At 42.6% G+C, this 15,272-nt stretch overlaps 1 protein-coding gene across 4 annotated transcripts in view; it reads right to left on the bottom strand.

Annotated features, from left to right (window-relative positions):
- PDZD2 (PDZ domain containing 2) overlaps window positions 1-15,272 on the bottom strand; it is a 486,763-nt gene that overhangs the window by 331,983 nt on the left and 139,508 nt on the right. For 3 of the 4 annotated variants that reach the window (XM_020995096.1, XM_078153229.1, XM_078153227.1), the window contains exon 2: window positions 2,141-2,288. The gene's annotated coding sequence lies outside the window, so the exon portion shown is untranslated. Of the gene's footprint in view, window positions 1-2,140; window positions 2,289-2,413; window positions 2,884-15,272 lie in introns of those variants that run through there. The other variant, XM_078153228.1, reaches the window with a different exon arrangement.

Raw genomic sequence — 15,272 nt, 5'->3', positions numbered from 1 at the left:
ACCCCGATTGCCCCTCCCCCAGATATGTATGTATGTATGTAGGATGACAAAGGAAATATATTTAAATGTAATCATAAAAAAAATTAAGAATAAATTCAAGGACTCCAGGTTAAGGATCTCCAATCTAATCTACCTATCTCATTAAGGGAACTGAGGCTACAGAATTCAAGTTGTGCTTTGCAAGTGAATTGGATTCAAGTGAGGCAGCGCTGTTCAAAGTCATCAGCCTCACTCTCTCCTCCAGAACCATCGGAGTCCAGTGGCAAGACAGAGGTCAAGATGACTGGCAATTAGACAAAAGAGAAAATCTTCACTTACTAGCTGTGTGACCCTGGACAAGTCACTTAACCCCATTGCCTAACAAAAACAAAAAATAAAAAGAGAAAATCTGTCTCAGAAGTCAAACTCAGGTTTTCCTGATTCTGAAATTAGCATTCTATCCCCTGTATCATTCAGCTGCTACAAAATCAAAAGACCTCAAAGAGGTTCCCAGTATGTGCACCAGAAGTTGAATCTGGAGCCTCCGACTCCAAATCCAGCATCCACTCCCCTGTACCAGGAGATTTGTTCTGTGAAGTTTGGATTCAAAGGGCTGCACTTGAGGACCTAGGAGGCCTCAAGGCCAAAGGTTCCCCACCCCCCCATGCTATCTTGTGACACAAGATTAAGCTGACTAGAAGGTTAAAGGAAATTCTTTGTTTTTCTCCCTCCTCCCATTTCTCTCATTCAGTTCACCACAACTGAAGAATTAAAAAGAAAATTAGAAGAAAGTAGGGGGAAACAGGGGAAGACGGAGAGATGGCATAGCGCAGAGGTGAGCTGAACCAAACTAAAATGTAATTGTTGCTGTTCAGTCATTTCAGTCATCTCTGACTCTTTGCAATGCCCTTTGGGGTTTTCTTGGCAGAGACATTGGAATGGTTTGCCATTTCCCTTTCCAGCTCATTTGACAGACAAAGAAACTGAGGCAAACAGGGTTAAGTGACTTGCCCAGGGTCACCCAGCTGGAAGTGTCTGAGGCCATTTTTGAACTCAGGTCCTCCTGCCTCCAGGCCTGGCACTCCATCCATTGGCCACCTAGCTACCTCCAAAATGTAATCAGGAAGTATTTGATAAAATAAAAAACACGTATAATAATGTTAACAGGTGGTTTTCTAAGTCAATATGTGTCCCATATGGAACTTGATGTCTGGTGTAGTGGCTCCATTTTTATTTGAGTTTGACATCATTGGGATACAGGACAAGGAAAAATGTAGATTTTCTTGGGAAAGGTACCGGTCTGACCCCAGAGGACCTGGCATCTATCTAGTCTCAGCTCCACCATAAGTAGCTGCATGAGCCACAGTGGGTAACTCAATGACTCTGGGCCTCACCTTCTTTTTCTGTAAAATGATGGGGTTAATGAAGCAATAGGCTTAGAAAAGCCAGAGAACCTGACTTTGGGTTCCACCTCTGACATTTCATAATAATAACAGCTAGCATTTACATAGCACTTTAAGACTTGCAAAGCACTTTAAAAATATTATTTCAATTTATTTTCCCAACACCCTAGGAGATAGCATGCTATTATTATCACCGTTTTACAGCTGAGGAAACTGAGGCAGACAGAAGTGAAGTAATTTGCCCAGGCTCACACAGCCAGGAAGTGTTTTCTATCGTGCCACCTGGCTTCCATTTACTAGAGACGTGAGCCTGGGCAAGTGACCTGGAATCTCTGCGTGCTTTGAGCAATCCCTAGGACTTGTTTCTAACAAACACCTGCTAATTTAGAGGAGGGAGTTAGCACATGGACACTATCACGTCTCCTTTGCCAATTCAAGCTCTAAACTCTATGTTCAGCACCGCTTTAGGCACTGTGGAATAATGCAAAAGAAGGGTAAGCCATGGTCCTGACCTCAAGTAACTTACAATCTAGCCAGCAGGGAGAAACTCAAGAGTACAATTAAGTAATTACATTTGTAAGACTGTAGTAGGATAATAATAGCAATCATTTCTATAATAGGGCTCTCAGTTGTGAAGTGTTTTCCATATACCACTATCTCACAACAACCTTGGAAGGGGTGATTTCATCAGTGTGGGTACTTCACAGGTGGAGACATGCCCTCTCCCCATACAGATCAGCAAATGTCCTGGAACTTACTGTCTTGGAGAGTCGGAGTGATTTGTGCTGGGTCAAAGAGTCAGAGTCTCTGTGTTAGAGGCAGGATTTGAACGGAGACCTTCTGTCCAACTGCTCCAAAATGCCTAGAGGCAGCGCAGACCAGGAATAATACCAGAGGATCACAGATCTAAAGACAAAACAAAAATAAATACAAAATTATGGGGTTGGACTAAACAATATCTCTGGTTCTTCCCAGCTCTAATATCCTCTGCAATGGTAGAAGACGGAGGGAGAAGGCAGAGCAAGGCCTACCTGCTCAGAAGGTAGACATAGAAAGGAGCAAAATAAAACCAGTAACAGAGGAAGTATATATAGTTCCCCTGTTCCTCTAGTCCAACTTTGCTGTTACTGTTCAGTCATTTTTCAGTCACATCTGACTCTTTGTGACCCCATTTTCTTGGCAAAGATACTGGAGTGCTTTGCCATTTCCTTCTCCAGCTCTTTTTACAGATGAGGAAGCTGAGGCAAAGTGAAGTAACTTGCCGAGAGTCACACAGCTTGTAAGTGTCTAAGACCAGATTTGAACCCAAAAAGATGAGTCTTCCTGACTTCAGGTCCAGCACTCTACCCACTGTGCCACCCAGCTGTTCCACCACAGGGTTAGTTATTGGGTAATGGTTGCCCTCTCACAGATCACCGAACTCAGGAATCATGAGGATTAGCAAAATGACTGGCCCATCCCACCCACGGGAAGTTCCATTTAAGTCCTTCCAAAGTTGTTTCCCTTTAGCCTCCTCCAGTATCATTAGTCTGCAGCTCAGCCCTTACATCCCCTGCAGCTTATAGCAAGTGAGTAGATTGTGCCAAGTCAGACTTTGAGAAGGAGCCCTGTTCTCAACTAGAAATTTCATCTCCCCCAGAGAGGAGGTGATTAAGAACTTGGCAAGAACCATTAGATCGTGACTTGTCCCTGCTCCCCGTACCCTCCTCTCCCTAGCAGTCAAGAGCAGGTTGTATCCTCCCGCTGCTGAGAACTGACTTTACATCTCTTTGCTGCTGCAGCAGAAATGTTTCTGCCTGATGCCTTCTGTAAGTAAACAAAAACCAGGGAAGAGGGGAAGTGAAGGAGGCCTTCAGTTCCATTTCTTGGTTAGTTACACAAACAAGACAAACCATGGATAAATTAAGTCATCCCAATTGCTCCCCAATGAAGAATCAACAATTTCTAGTTGTTGACAGAACTTGGAGTAGTGAGGTAGGGAGAGAATGCCACCCCACCTTCATATTTCAGAAGAGAAAAGATGACATCCTCACTCCCTGGTCCCTTCCCCACCCTCCCCCCAAACCCATTAAGGGCAAGATATTATAACTTTCAAAGAACTGCATGCCTTTGGAACTAGGTGAAGAAACCTCCATATCTTTACAGGATCCACGTGGAAATGGTCAAAGGCCTGTTCTCAACTTGAAATCTCACCTCAACTGGTGGGCGGGGGGGGGGGTTTGAAAATTGGTAAAGAAAGAGGCATTATAGTATAGTGGATAGAGAACCAGGTCTGGGAGTCCGGAAAACCTGGGTTCAAGTCTTACCTTAGACATATCCTAATTGTATGGACCTTGGTGAGTCACTTAATCTTTCTCTGTCCCCCCCCAAAAAAAATCTCGATATGAGGCCACCTAGGTGATATAGTAGTAAATAGACTGTTGGGCCTGGAGTCAGGAAGACCTGAGTTCAAATCCAGCCTCCAACACTTACTAGCTATGTGACCCTGGGCAAGCCCCTAAACCTTGTTTGCCTCAGTTTCCTCATCTGTCAAATGAGCTGGAGAAGGAAATGGCAAACCATTCCAGTATCTTTGCCAAGAAAAGCTCAAAAGGAGTTATGAAGAGTTGGACGCGACTGAAAACAACTAAAGAACAATAAAGAACAGATTTGATCTGCATTGGCAGAAGGAATTCTTTATACCAATGAAATCAGAGGGTTAGTGGGGAAAAAAGTTAGCAAGCAGACCCTGGGCATTAGAGTGAGGATTTCAAGTTGGGGGTTGGACCACTGAGGTCTATGAACTCTGCTCCAGCCTCAGTCAGGGGCAGCTTTGACCTGCAGATGGCCAATTCCCTTCCAAGTATGATTAGCAGTGGGCTCAGAAAGCAGTATAAAATGGGGCAAAAAGCAAAGTCCCTTGGGATGATCAGATGCCATCAGCCCTGCTATCTTTCTTACCCTTTGCTTTCTTGGACCCTGGCTCCCCTGCCCTATGAAATCTAGCGGTCCTCTGCTCTCTGGCCATTGTCCTGGGAGACAACTTCGGTGGCTATTCCTGTTCCGGAGTCATGAGCCCCAAAGGCCAACCTGCATTCCTCACAGCGTTTTTGTTGGGATTAAAGGAGACAATGATGAATGTAGATAGGCTTTGAAGTCTAAATGCAATGCATCATACAAATGAAAGGTGTTATTAATAGGACTGAGGGAAAGCTTAACTGCACCTGGCTCTTCATAAAGCCCTGGTGCCAACCAGCTAAGAATCTGCAGCATAAAACAATCACCTCGTTACAAGGGATATAAATGTACACGGCCCCAGGATCACAGATGCATGTAAGAGGCAACATGGCTCAATGTAGAGAGTGAATCACGAAGGCCTGGGTTCAGGTCCGTTCATCCTAAGGGTTCTTGTTATCAGAGACCCTTCCCTCAGTAGTTTGTATTCTTGAGATTATTGAAAATTAGACTGCTGTATTCGATTGCTTCTGAGTCTTGCTTACTTAGTCAGCTCAATGATCTGCTTTTGTATTTTAGTCAGTGCCAAGTAATCTTGACAATTGTTTTCTATTGTAGCTTGAGATCTGGTCATGCTAAACACCCTTTATTCTGGTTTGCCTCCTATTTGTAGGTGTAGCTATTCTGTTAGAACACAGTAGTTTGCATGTTACCTCTCCCGCTAGAATGTAAACTCCTTGATGGCAGGGACCATGTTTTTGCTTTTTTCTCTATCCCTAGGACAGTACCTGACATGTAATAAGTTCTTAATAAATGCTTATTTATGATGACGGTTTGTATTTTCATTATTTCTCTTTAGAATCTGGACCTTTTGTTTCATCAAATATGTATTGTTATTATTTTGTCTAGTTCTACAAAGTATTTTGGCATTTTGATGGGTATACCATGAAATATCTAAATTTAGATAATATAATGATTTCTATTATATTAGGAGGGCCTGACCATTGTTTCAGTCTTTATTTCTATGTATATGGGTATCTCAAAAGTCTGAATGCAGTTGTAAGCTTTGTTATTGTGTTGTTCAGTCATGTCTGACTCTTTGTAACCCTATCTGGGGTTTTCTTGGCAAAGTTACCGCAGTAATTTGCCATTTCCTTCTCCAGCTCATTTTACAGATGAGAAAACTGAGGCAAACAGGGTTAAGTGACTTGCCCAGGATCACACATCTAGTAAGTATCTGAGGTCGGATATGAACTCAGGTCTTCTGATTGCAGGCCTGGTGCTCTATCCACTGCATCACCTAGGTGCCCCTTTTAAGCTTTAATAGCTATTAAAGTCCTGATAATTCAGCTACTATTGCTTAAAATAGTCTCAGACTTTTGGGACAACGTGTGTGTGTATTTATATAAGTCTTGAGTGGGACTAGGTAAATTAATTCCCAGATAATTTATCCATTTGTATAATTCATTTGGGTGGAATTTCTGTTATTTCCACCTGATTCTTATTAATACAATATAGTAACATTAATGATTTTGTAGGTTATTTTGTATTCTACCACCATACTGATAAAATCATAGGTTCAGACCAAATCTAAAGACAACTTTATCTAAGCCTTTGCTTTGAAAAGCTTCTCTGCTGGGTCTGAGATGGGGCTTTATAACTAAGCCATTATGTCACCTGCAGAGAGGAATAATTTTGTTTCCTCTCTGCCACTGTTCAAACTGTAATTTCTCTTTTGTCTTGCTCTTATAGCTAGATTTCTAGAATTATGTCAGATGATTATCAGGTGATGAGTTTTGCAGCCACAGAAACTTTGTTACAATCTGCACTGATGATGGGAGAGAACCCAAACCAATGAAATTATAGATCTTCAAAGATATTGAAGTGTTAAAGTTATATATAGATATATGATGACGAAGAGAGGTAGACTCGGCTGGATACAACTCACCTTCATTAGATGTCTCCTTCCCTAAAAATGATCAATGCAATCACGAAGTGGAAAGATCACAGGATTTTGAATCAGAAAGACTTCAGTTCAAATCCTAGCTATGAAACTTACTACCTGTGTGACTCTGGGCAAGTAACTTAACCTCTCTGAGCCTCAGTTTCCCCATATGTAAAATTAAGGATTCGGACTATATGATATCAATAATCCTTTCTACCTGTAAATAACGTATCAGTTTAATAAGTGTAATCTTAGGAAAAGTTGATTCCTGGAGGGGGGGAATATTATTTTCATTCCTTCTGGCAATGTCACAAAATTTCAGCCATTCGCCAGAACTATGAGAAAAAGTGTGTGGTGTTAGAACAGTCTTGGACTTTATTCTCTGAAAACATGTAAAGGCAGAGGCTTAGTGAATAAGGTCTTATCTCTGATACCCATGACTCTCAACTAGCCATGACTGCCCCCAACAGGCCCTCTTCTTCTGAGCTTTATTCAGGATTCTCTCTTTCTCTGCCACCTTCCTCAGCCTAACGACTCTCATGGGGCACTGAGATAACCCTGTGCTTTGCTCCATGTTTATAGCTTCTGATCCCAATGTTTGCTGCTGATGCTGCTCATCTGAACAGCCCTTTCCACTGATTCAGGAGTTTCCATGGATCCCCGTAATCCAAATAAATCCCAGGGAAATAAATTGAGCTTTGTGGAAAGAGCTCTGGATCCTGATCCTGGGTCACTGTTATGAAGAGAGACGATCTCCTTTTTTCCTCTATGTGTTCATCTTGGAGACTTCAAACTCAATGATGAAGCCTCTCAAAAAGCAGTGTCATCCATCAATCAGTCAGTCAATAAACAGTTGATAACTATTTAACAAGCACCTACTATGTGCAAGGCACTGTGCTGTGTTGAGGATATAAAGAAACGCAAAAGATAGTCCCCACCCTCAGAGAACTCATAGTCTAATGGGGGAAACAATATGCAGACAACTATGTCCAGACAAGCTACGGGAAAGAAAAATTGGAAAAATAAAATCAACAGAGGGAAAGCACTAGAATTAAGGGGGATTAAGAAAGGCTTCTCATAGAGGTGGGATTTTAGCTGCGACTCGAAGAAAGCCAGGAGGTAGAGATGAGAAAGGAGGGCATACCGAGCATGGGAGACAGCCAGAGGAAATGCCCAGAGCCAAGAAGGTAGAGTGTCCGGTCTGAGGAATAGTAAGGAGTCCTGTGTCACTGCATCACCGAGCGGGTGGGAGTGTTCAGGGTGTAAGAAGCCTGGAAAGACTATACAAGGCTCTCAATGCCAAACAGGAAATTTTATATTTGATCCTGGAGGTGAGAGGGAGCTGCTGGAGTACACTGAGTGACATGGGGTGACATGGTTAGACCTACACTTTAGAAAGACCCCTTTAATAGCTGAGTGGAGGATGGCCTGGAGTGGGAAGAGACTTGTGGTCTCATCCCCATGATATGAACCAACACGTAGCTGTGAGCTAGAACCAGTGACAGAACAGCAAAGCTGAAGCTAGAGGATGCTGAGGGAAAAGGGTGTAAACGATATTACTGGTCAACTATTAGCATTAATAAAACCAAAGGAAATGAAATGGCAAAATAGCCAGACTAGGGCCATGACTGGGGTGGTCCCTTGTGCTGGAGCAGGTGCTATAAAGCATCCACAAATTCATCTGCTTCCAGCATCAACTCCAAGAAAATCATTTTTCATTTTCCATCTGGGAGATTTTCATTTGAACTGTGGGTAACAACTTAGATGTGCTAGACCTGTACTGTTTGTGGGACCACGTCACAGGAACTGATGCTGTACAGAAGGTATCTTTTTATATCTCAGGATGGTGAGGTCCCAAGAGTGTTGACCTTTGGGTCTGGGAACCAGGGTTTAACTCCTCCGTCTGAGGCATGGTACATGTGACCCTAGCCAAGTTCATTGCCCTTTCTGGGCTCTAAATCCTATGAGCCTAAATCCTCTTGAATGGGGCCTTATCTAAAAATTGATCTCGAAAGTGAATAGTAATGTCACGATAGTCCAATGCATTTAGCTATTGACAATGCCAATATTTTTTTGTTTAATTCTAGTGAAAAAAGTAGTAAGCTAGTAGGGATCAAGGAGGTCTGTGGGGTATAGTGTGACAAGAGCAATGGACAAGTCAGGAGACCTAGGTTGAAGTCCTGGATGGGCCACCATCCAGCTGGGGGACCTGGGGCGAGTTCCTTCAAGTCTCTGGGATGGGCCAGGTCAGCAGAAATGAACCAGGGTGTGTCGGGCAGTTCTTGGAGTCAGGGCCGGGCAGGAATGACAAAACTGACTGGTGTTAGTAATGAATATGCAGGAATAGGTTAAGAAGGCAGGTGGGGGGTGGGGAGAATAAGTCTGGCACACAGGTGTCAAGATAGGCTACTCAGAGCAAAGCTGGAAAAAAAAAACTTGCTCAGACAATCTATTAGTATAGACAGGTTTGGGTTTCAAGTGGAGATGTGGGCCTGGGCCTCCTGGCTAAAACACTGGAGCGGGGTGGAGTGGAGAGGTTGTACGCAGGAACCAAGGTTGAGTTGAGCAGGGAAAGGATAGATGGGTGAAGAATCTGGATAAAAAGAAGCTAGGATAGTGAGAGAGGGCCAAGATGATAGGGTTGTGGTCAGGATCTCTCCTAGAAAGTTTTGTGAAAGGAGGTTTCTAGTAAGGGCCAGAGGCCTTCCAGGCAACATGCCCTTAATGGAGAAGGTTGGAGGGAGAGGGAAATTGGGATGGGAGAGGGAAAGGAGAAGAGGGAGAGAGGGAGGAGAGGGGATGGGGAAGGGGATGGAGAAGGGGAGGGAGAGGGCAAGGAAGAGAGAAAAAGAAGGAAGAGGGAAGGGGGGGAGAGGAAAGGGAGAGAGAAAGGGAAGGGGAGGGAGAGGGAGGGGGGCAGGGGAATCTCATATTAAATGGGCCTGGACACTTAAGACAACCTAGCTCCACTAAGCCATAGCTTTGACATTCCTACCAATACAGATCAAAATTCCTCTAGCCTTACTAGATACAGATCAAAACTCCTCTAGCCTTATTGGTCTTATAGAGATACCATTTCTACAAATTCATGTGAACAAACTTTCATGAGAGACAGCATGGTAAAATAGATTTGTACCATGTGGGCCCTCTACCTCTGTGACTACCTGTGTGACCCTGGTTTACTTAACCTCACTGGCCCTCAGTTTCCTTATCTGTAAAATGGAAAAAGGATGAGGCAGGCCAGAGTGGGAACACGACCTCGAGTCTCACAGAGAATGTAAACTACTTTGAGTAAACATGAACAGCAAAAGAAGCTCCAACCATCTCATGGAAAAACTTGCCTGTGACCCTGGGGCCATTCTGGCATTATGCCTTCCTTGCTCTGTTTCTGTATGACATCTGACCTAGCCTGGGGTTGAAACGGGGACCCACAATGTTACCCTGTCCTGCTGCCACCCAGGACAACTCACCTCTTGTGAATAAACTCCCTTAAACAACCCAATGAACATAATTAATTCTAATAAAACCTATTAATAACCAAGCTGGTATGAGCCCCTTTTCTTTGGGGTATCATTGTTCTCTCCGAGGGTATGCCACCCTTTAGTCAGCATAATTAGGGCAGGATAATCAGCCCCCTTAAAGAAAGTTAAACCAGAAGGCCTTTAAGGTCCCTTATAACTCTAAATCTTTATGACTTAGCGAGGCTGATCTTCAAACATACAATCTGTCTCCAACCTGTTCTTGAAGCCTTTTTCGCTTCATAAGCTAAAAAGCTGCCAGACCTTGCTTTCCACTGGCATAGCTTTCAGGGGCCCAGGGTCATCAACATGCCTTTAGTGGAAGAATACTAATAACAATAGTGTTTTAACCTTTACAGAATGGTTTACATATGCTATTTCATTTGGGCCTCACAACCCTATGAGGCAGGTGCTATTATTATTTCCATTTTACAAATGAAGAAACTGAGACTGAGAGAGGTTAAGTCCAAGATTACATAGCTAGTGAGTACCTGAGGCAGATTTTGAACCAAAGATCCTTAAACAAACCATTCTTCCCAGTTCAAAAATCTTCAGTGGCTCTACACTTGCTACTTACAAAATAAATTTCAAATTCCTGAATTTGACAACAAAAGTTATTTACAATCTAGCCCAAACCTATGAAAAAAGGCCAATAATGACAGATGATAACAAAAGGCTGAACTACTCAACCTATATTTTTACTTTTTTTTTTAATCAGCCAAAGAGAATAATATTTGGGTCAAAACAGACTGAACTAAAATGGTTAGGAATTGCAACCTAAGATAAGGCAGGAGATAGTAAGTGAACACACTCTCGATGAGTTTAAGCCACTAAGCTTGGACAAACTGGATCTCATAGTCATTGACCTGTAGAAACTACCTCATATCCTATAAGCTACATAGAAAAAAAGTTGTTTTTTAAAAACCAATACCAACACTACAATCTTTTGTTTGGTTCATGAAATAATGTGTGGCAAAGTGCTTTGCAAATTTTAAAGCACTACATAAATGTTTATTATTATTATTATTATTGAAAGTTTGATGGGTGTGAACCTGGAGTCTTTGTCAAAGATCTTTGGAAGATCATTGAGAAAGTGAGAATCAGGGCACTAAGACCAGGGAAGGGCAAATGACCCAATTTTCAAAAAGGGGAAGAAAGTGAAGGTTATAAACTACAGGCCAAGTAGCTTGACTTGATTTCCTGCCAAAATTCTAGAATGTATTATTAAGAGCCAACAGAATGGATTCATCAAGAACAGGTCATAGCAGACTCACCTCATTTCCTCATTTTTGTTTTTTTTAGAAGGATACTGGACTGGTACATCAGGGAAATGCTGTAGAAATGGTCTCCTTAGATTTCAACAAAGAATTTGACAAAGTCACCCATGCTATTCTTGTGGACAAGGTGGGGGGAAATGGGTTGGGTAATAAGAAGGCTTAGAACTGGCTGAATGACCAGACCCAACAAAGACATTAATGGTTTCATGTCAACTTGTAGAGAAATCTCTAGTGGAATGTCCCAAGGGTCAGTCAGTTCAGTCAACAAGTTTTTATCAAGTGCTGACTGTGTCAGGTATTGTGCTAAGTGCTGGGAACACAAATGTAAGCAAAAAGGAAAACAGTCCCTGCCCTTGAGGAGCTGACATTCTAATGGGCAAGACAATACACAAGGAGAAGACGAAAAGAGAAAGGAGAAGGTACTCAAGAGCGGGGGCATGATGTAGTGAAGTCTCTTGGGAAATGATGGCTGTCTTCTTGAATGGAGCTGTCCCAATTAGAGGGAGGGGCTCTAAGGGAAGAAGATATTCCATATTTTATCAATGATTGGATAAGGGCATAGATGGCATGCTTATCAAATGTTTAGGTGACTCAAAGCCAGGAGAAATAATCCATTGATGGCAGAGTCGTGATTCAAAAAGATTTTCACTACTTCCTTAATATACACTCATTTCTCAACTTAGTATATAGTCTTGGGCTACTTCATGACCAGAAGATCATATATTTAAAGCTGTGAAGGACCTTGAAGGTTATTTAGTCCAACCCCCTCATTTTACAGATGAGGAACTGAGGCTCAGATAAGTCTCCAGGCCCATTACTTTATCCACCCTACCCTGCTGCTTCTCTTAGAGGCATAGTGTCTAGACGGAGGAAAGTGATTGTCCTATTGTCCCCTACACTGCTCATTCCAAATCTACCAGGAGAGTGCCATAGCCTGAAGTAGAGAAGACTTAGGGAGGCATAATAACTGTCTTCAAATATTCTGAAAGGCTGAAATTTGAAAGAGTCATTGGACTCAGGGAAGGGAACAGTTAAGAGCAACAGATGGATGGCATGAAGAGGCAAATTTCATCTTCTTGTCAGAAGTTCCTAACAATTAGAGCTATCCCAGAATGCAACAGGCTGGGCTGCCTTGAGAAAAGGGTCCATGTCCCCCACACTGCATTCAAAGGCTAATTGGTCAGGTGTCTTTTATCAAGGATTCTCGTTCAGCTACGGCTTGAGCTAGATGGCTTACATCTGAGGTCTCTTCTAATTCTGAGATTATGAATCCCTTGTAATCTACAAGGCTGATTGAATTCCTTGGGCAGCTAGGTAGTACAGTAAATAGAGTGTTGGGCCTGGAGTCAGGAAGGCCTGAGTTCAAATCTAGCATGAGACACTTACTAGCTGTGTGACCCTGGGCAAATAACTTAATGCCTGTTTGCCTCAATTTCCCCATCTGTAAAATTGGGGTAATATAGCACGTACCTCCTAGGATTGTTATGAGAATCAAATGAGATAATATAGTACTTAACACAGTGCTTGGCACACAGTAGGTGCTATATAAATGTCAGCTATTATTGTGGTTGTTATTATTATCTGGCTGCCAAATCCACTACTCAACTGAAGTTATTCTTTCCAAAGTTACCAATGATTTCTTAACTGCTATGTCCAGTGGCATTTTTTTCACCTTCTTTGACCTTACTGAAGCTTTTTTTTTTTTTGGTGAGGCAATTGGGGTTAAGTGACTTGCCCAGAGTCACACAGCCAGTGAGTGTTATGTGTCTTAGGCCACATTTGAACTCGGGTCCTCCTGACTCCAGGGCAGGTGCTCTATCCACTGCGCCACCTAGCTGCCCCATTTCTGAAGCTTTTGACACTGTTGACCACCCCCTAGTTTTCCTACCTTGTCTAATGGCTCTTTCTCTGTCCCCATTGATAGAATTTCTTCCATTGTTGCCACCCTATTGTCCTGAGCTGTCCTGAGCCCTCTTCTCATCTCTGAACCTCCTCCTCCTCCTCAACTCCCATGGGCTGATTAGCTGACCATGCTAATTATATCATCACTATAGAGACGACTCCCAAATCTACATATCAAGCCCTAACCTCTTTCCTGAACTCTTCTCAGCATTGTCATTGCCTGGACATATGCATAGACACCTCAAACTCACCAAGCCCCAGATGGAACCATCTTATCCCCTACATCTACCCCGCTTCCAATTGCCTTAATTTTTCATATAGCACATATAAAGCCCAGCTATGTTTCTAGTTCCTCCGGTGTATAACCTTGGAGTCATCTTTGACTCTTCCTCAGCAGCTAGGGACGCCAGGTGGTAGAGCAAATAGCATCATGAAGACCTGAGCTAAAATTCTGCCTTAGTCGTGTACCAGTTGTGTGACCCTGAACAAATCGCAACTTTTCCCTGCCTCAGTTTCCTCATCTATAAAATAAGGATAATAACAGCACCTACATTGCAGTGTTGTTGTGAAGTTCGAAAGACATAATATACGTAAAGGACTTGGCAAACCCAAAAGCACCACAGAAACACTATTATTATTCGTCTTTCCTCAGCCACTACATCCAATCAGTTGCCAAGTACTGTCAACTATATGTCCATAACTTCTCAAACATACGTCACCCACGTAACCATTGTGGATCAGACCTATATCACCTCTCACCTTAAATCTTGGTGGAGAATGATGTAAATTGGTCTCCCTGCCTCCAGTTTTCCCCCCACCTCCAATCTATCCTCCACAAGGCTTTCAAAGTAATAATCTTCTTAAGGCATATGTCTGACCATGACATTCCCCTATTCAAAAATACCTCTCCTTAGCCTTTAATCTACTTTTTCAGCCATATTTCATTTTATACTCCTTTATGTATTCTTGGTTATGGCTAAAACTGGACATCTTGATGTTCCTTACACTTGGTATGCCATCTTCCCTCCCCCATGTATTTCCACAAAAACATCTTAGAATTAGTATTATTATGAATAGTTTTGACCTCATGGACCCTCTGAAAGAGTCTTAGGACCCCTGAGGGTCTCCAGATCGTACTTGGAGAGCCACTGCTCTCGATATTGCCTGACCAGGGCAGAATACAGTGAAACTATCATCTCCAGTACTCTACACACCATGCCTTTATTAACATAGATAAAAATTACATTAGCTTTTTTGGCTATCACATCACACTGCTGAAAAAAGCTAGTAAGATGTTTTTATGTCTAATATGGTAAATATCAAGAGATATAACAAACAAGAACAACAGCTCTTTGGGATCCTCTATAATTTTTAAGAGTGTAAAAAGGATCCAGGCTACTAGGTGGTGCAGGGGATAGGAGCACTGAGCCTGGAGTCAGGAAGACTCATCTTCCTGAGTTCAAATCTGACCTCAGACACTTACTAACTCTGTGACCCTGGGCAAGTCACTTAGCCCTGTTTGCCTCAGTTTCCTCATCTGTAAAATGAGTTGGAGAAATATTTTGCCAAGAAAACCCTAAATGGGATCATGACGAGTCTGACAAGACTGAAATGACTGAACAATAACAAAAAAGTGTCCAAAGACCAAAAAGTTTGAGAACAGCTGATTTGGAGTGGCCAGGATGGTCAGAACCTTCAAGACTATAAAGAAGGGGAGATGCTTAATTTGGAGAAGACTTGAAGAGAGGGTGGGGGAAGGGAATGACAATAGCCATCTTCAAGTATTTGAAAGACCGCCATGTGTAAGAGGAATTAATTTGTTCTTGTCCCTTCTATCCCTCTCCCTCCCCTGCCCCCTGAAGTCCTAGTAGCAATGGGCAGAAGATAATGAGAGCTAGATATTGATTGATTAAAAAGATACATTTCCTAACAATTGGAGCCATCTCCAACTGGAATAAACTGTCTCAGGAGATGGTGGGATCTTCCTCTCTGGAGATCTTTAAGTGACCACTTGTGCAAGCTGTTGCACATTCCTACTCAGGTGTATGTATACCCCCAATTCTTTCCACCCTGAGGTCTCCTCTAACTCTGAGGTTCTGTTATTCTATAACACCTTTCCATTGAAATATCATCCTCTCTCCTGCTACATCAACCATAGCAGACCATTCACACCACACTGTTCTGCCACTATGACTTTCTTGAAACCGTTTCTTCTACATGGAAGTACTCTTCACCCTGCCATTTGAAAGTCTACTCTTTCTTTTCAGGACTTGCTCAAACGCCACCTTCTCATGAAACCTTCCAGGAGCCCAGT

The sequence above is a fragment of the Phascolarctos cinereus genome, unplaced genomic scaffold (assembly GCF_003287225.1).
Source record: "Phascolarctos cinereus isolate Bilbo 61053 unplaced genomic scaffold, phaCin_HiC Scaffold_4;HRSCAF=312, whole genome shotgun sequence".
Lineage (NCBI taxonomy): Eukaryota > Metazoa > Chordata > Mammalia > Diprotodontia > Phascolarctidae > Phascolarctos > Phascolarctos cinereus.
This window is presented reverse-complemented; position numbering and strand designations above follow the sequence as displayed.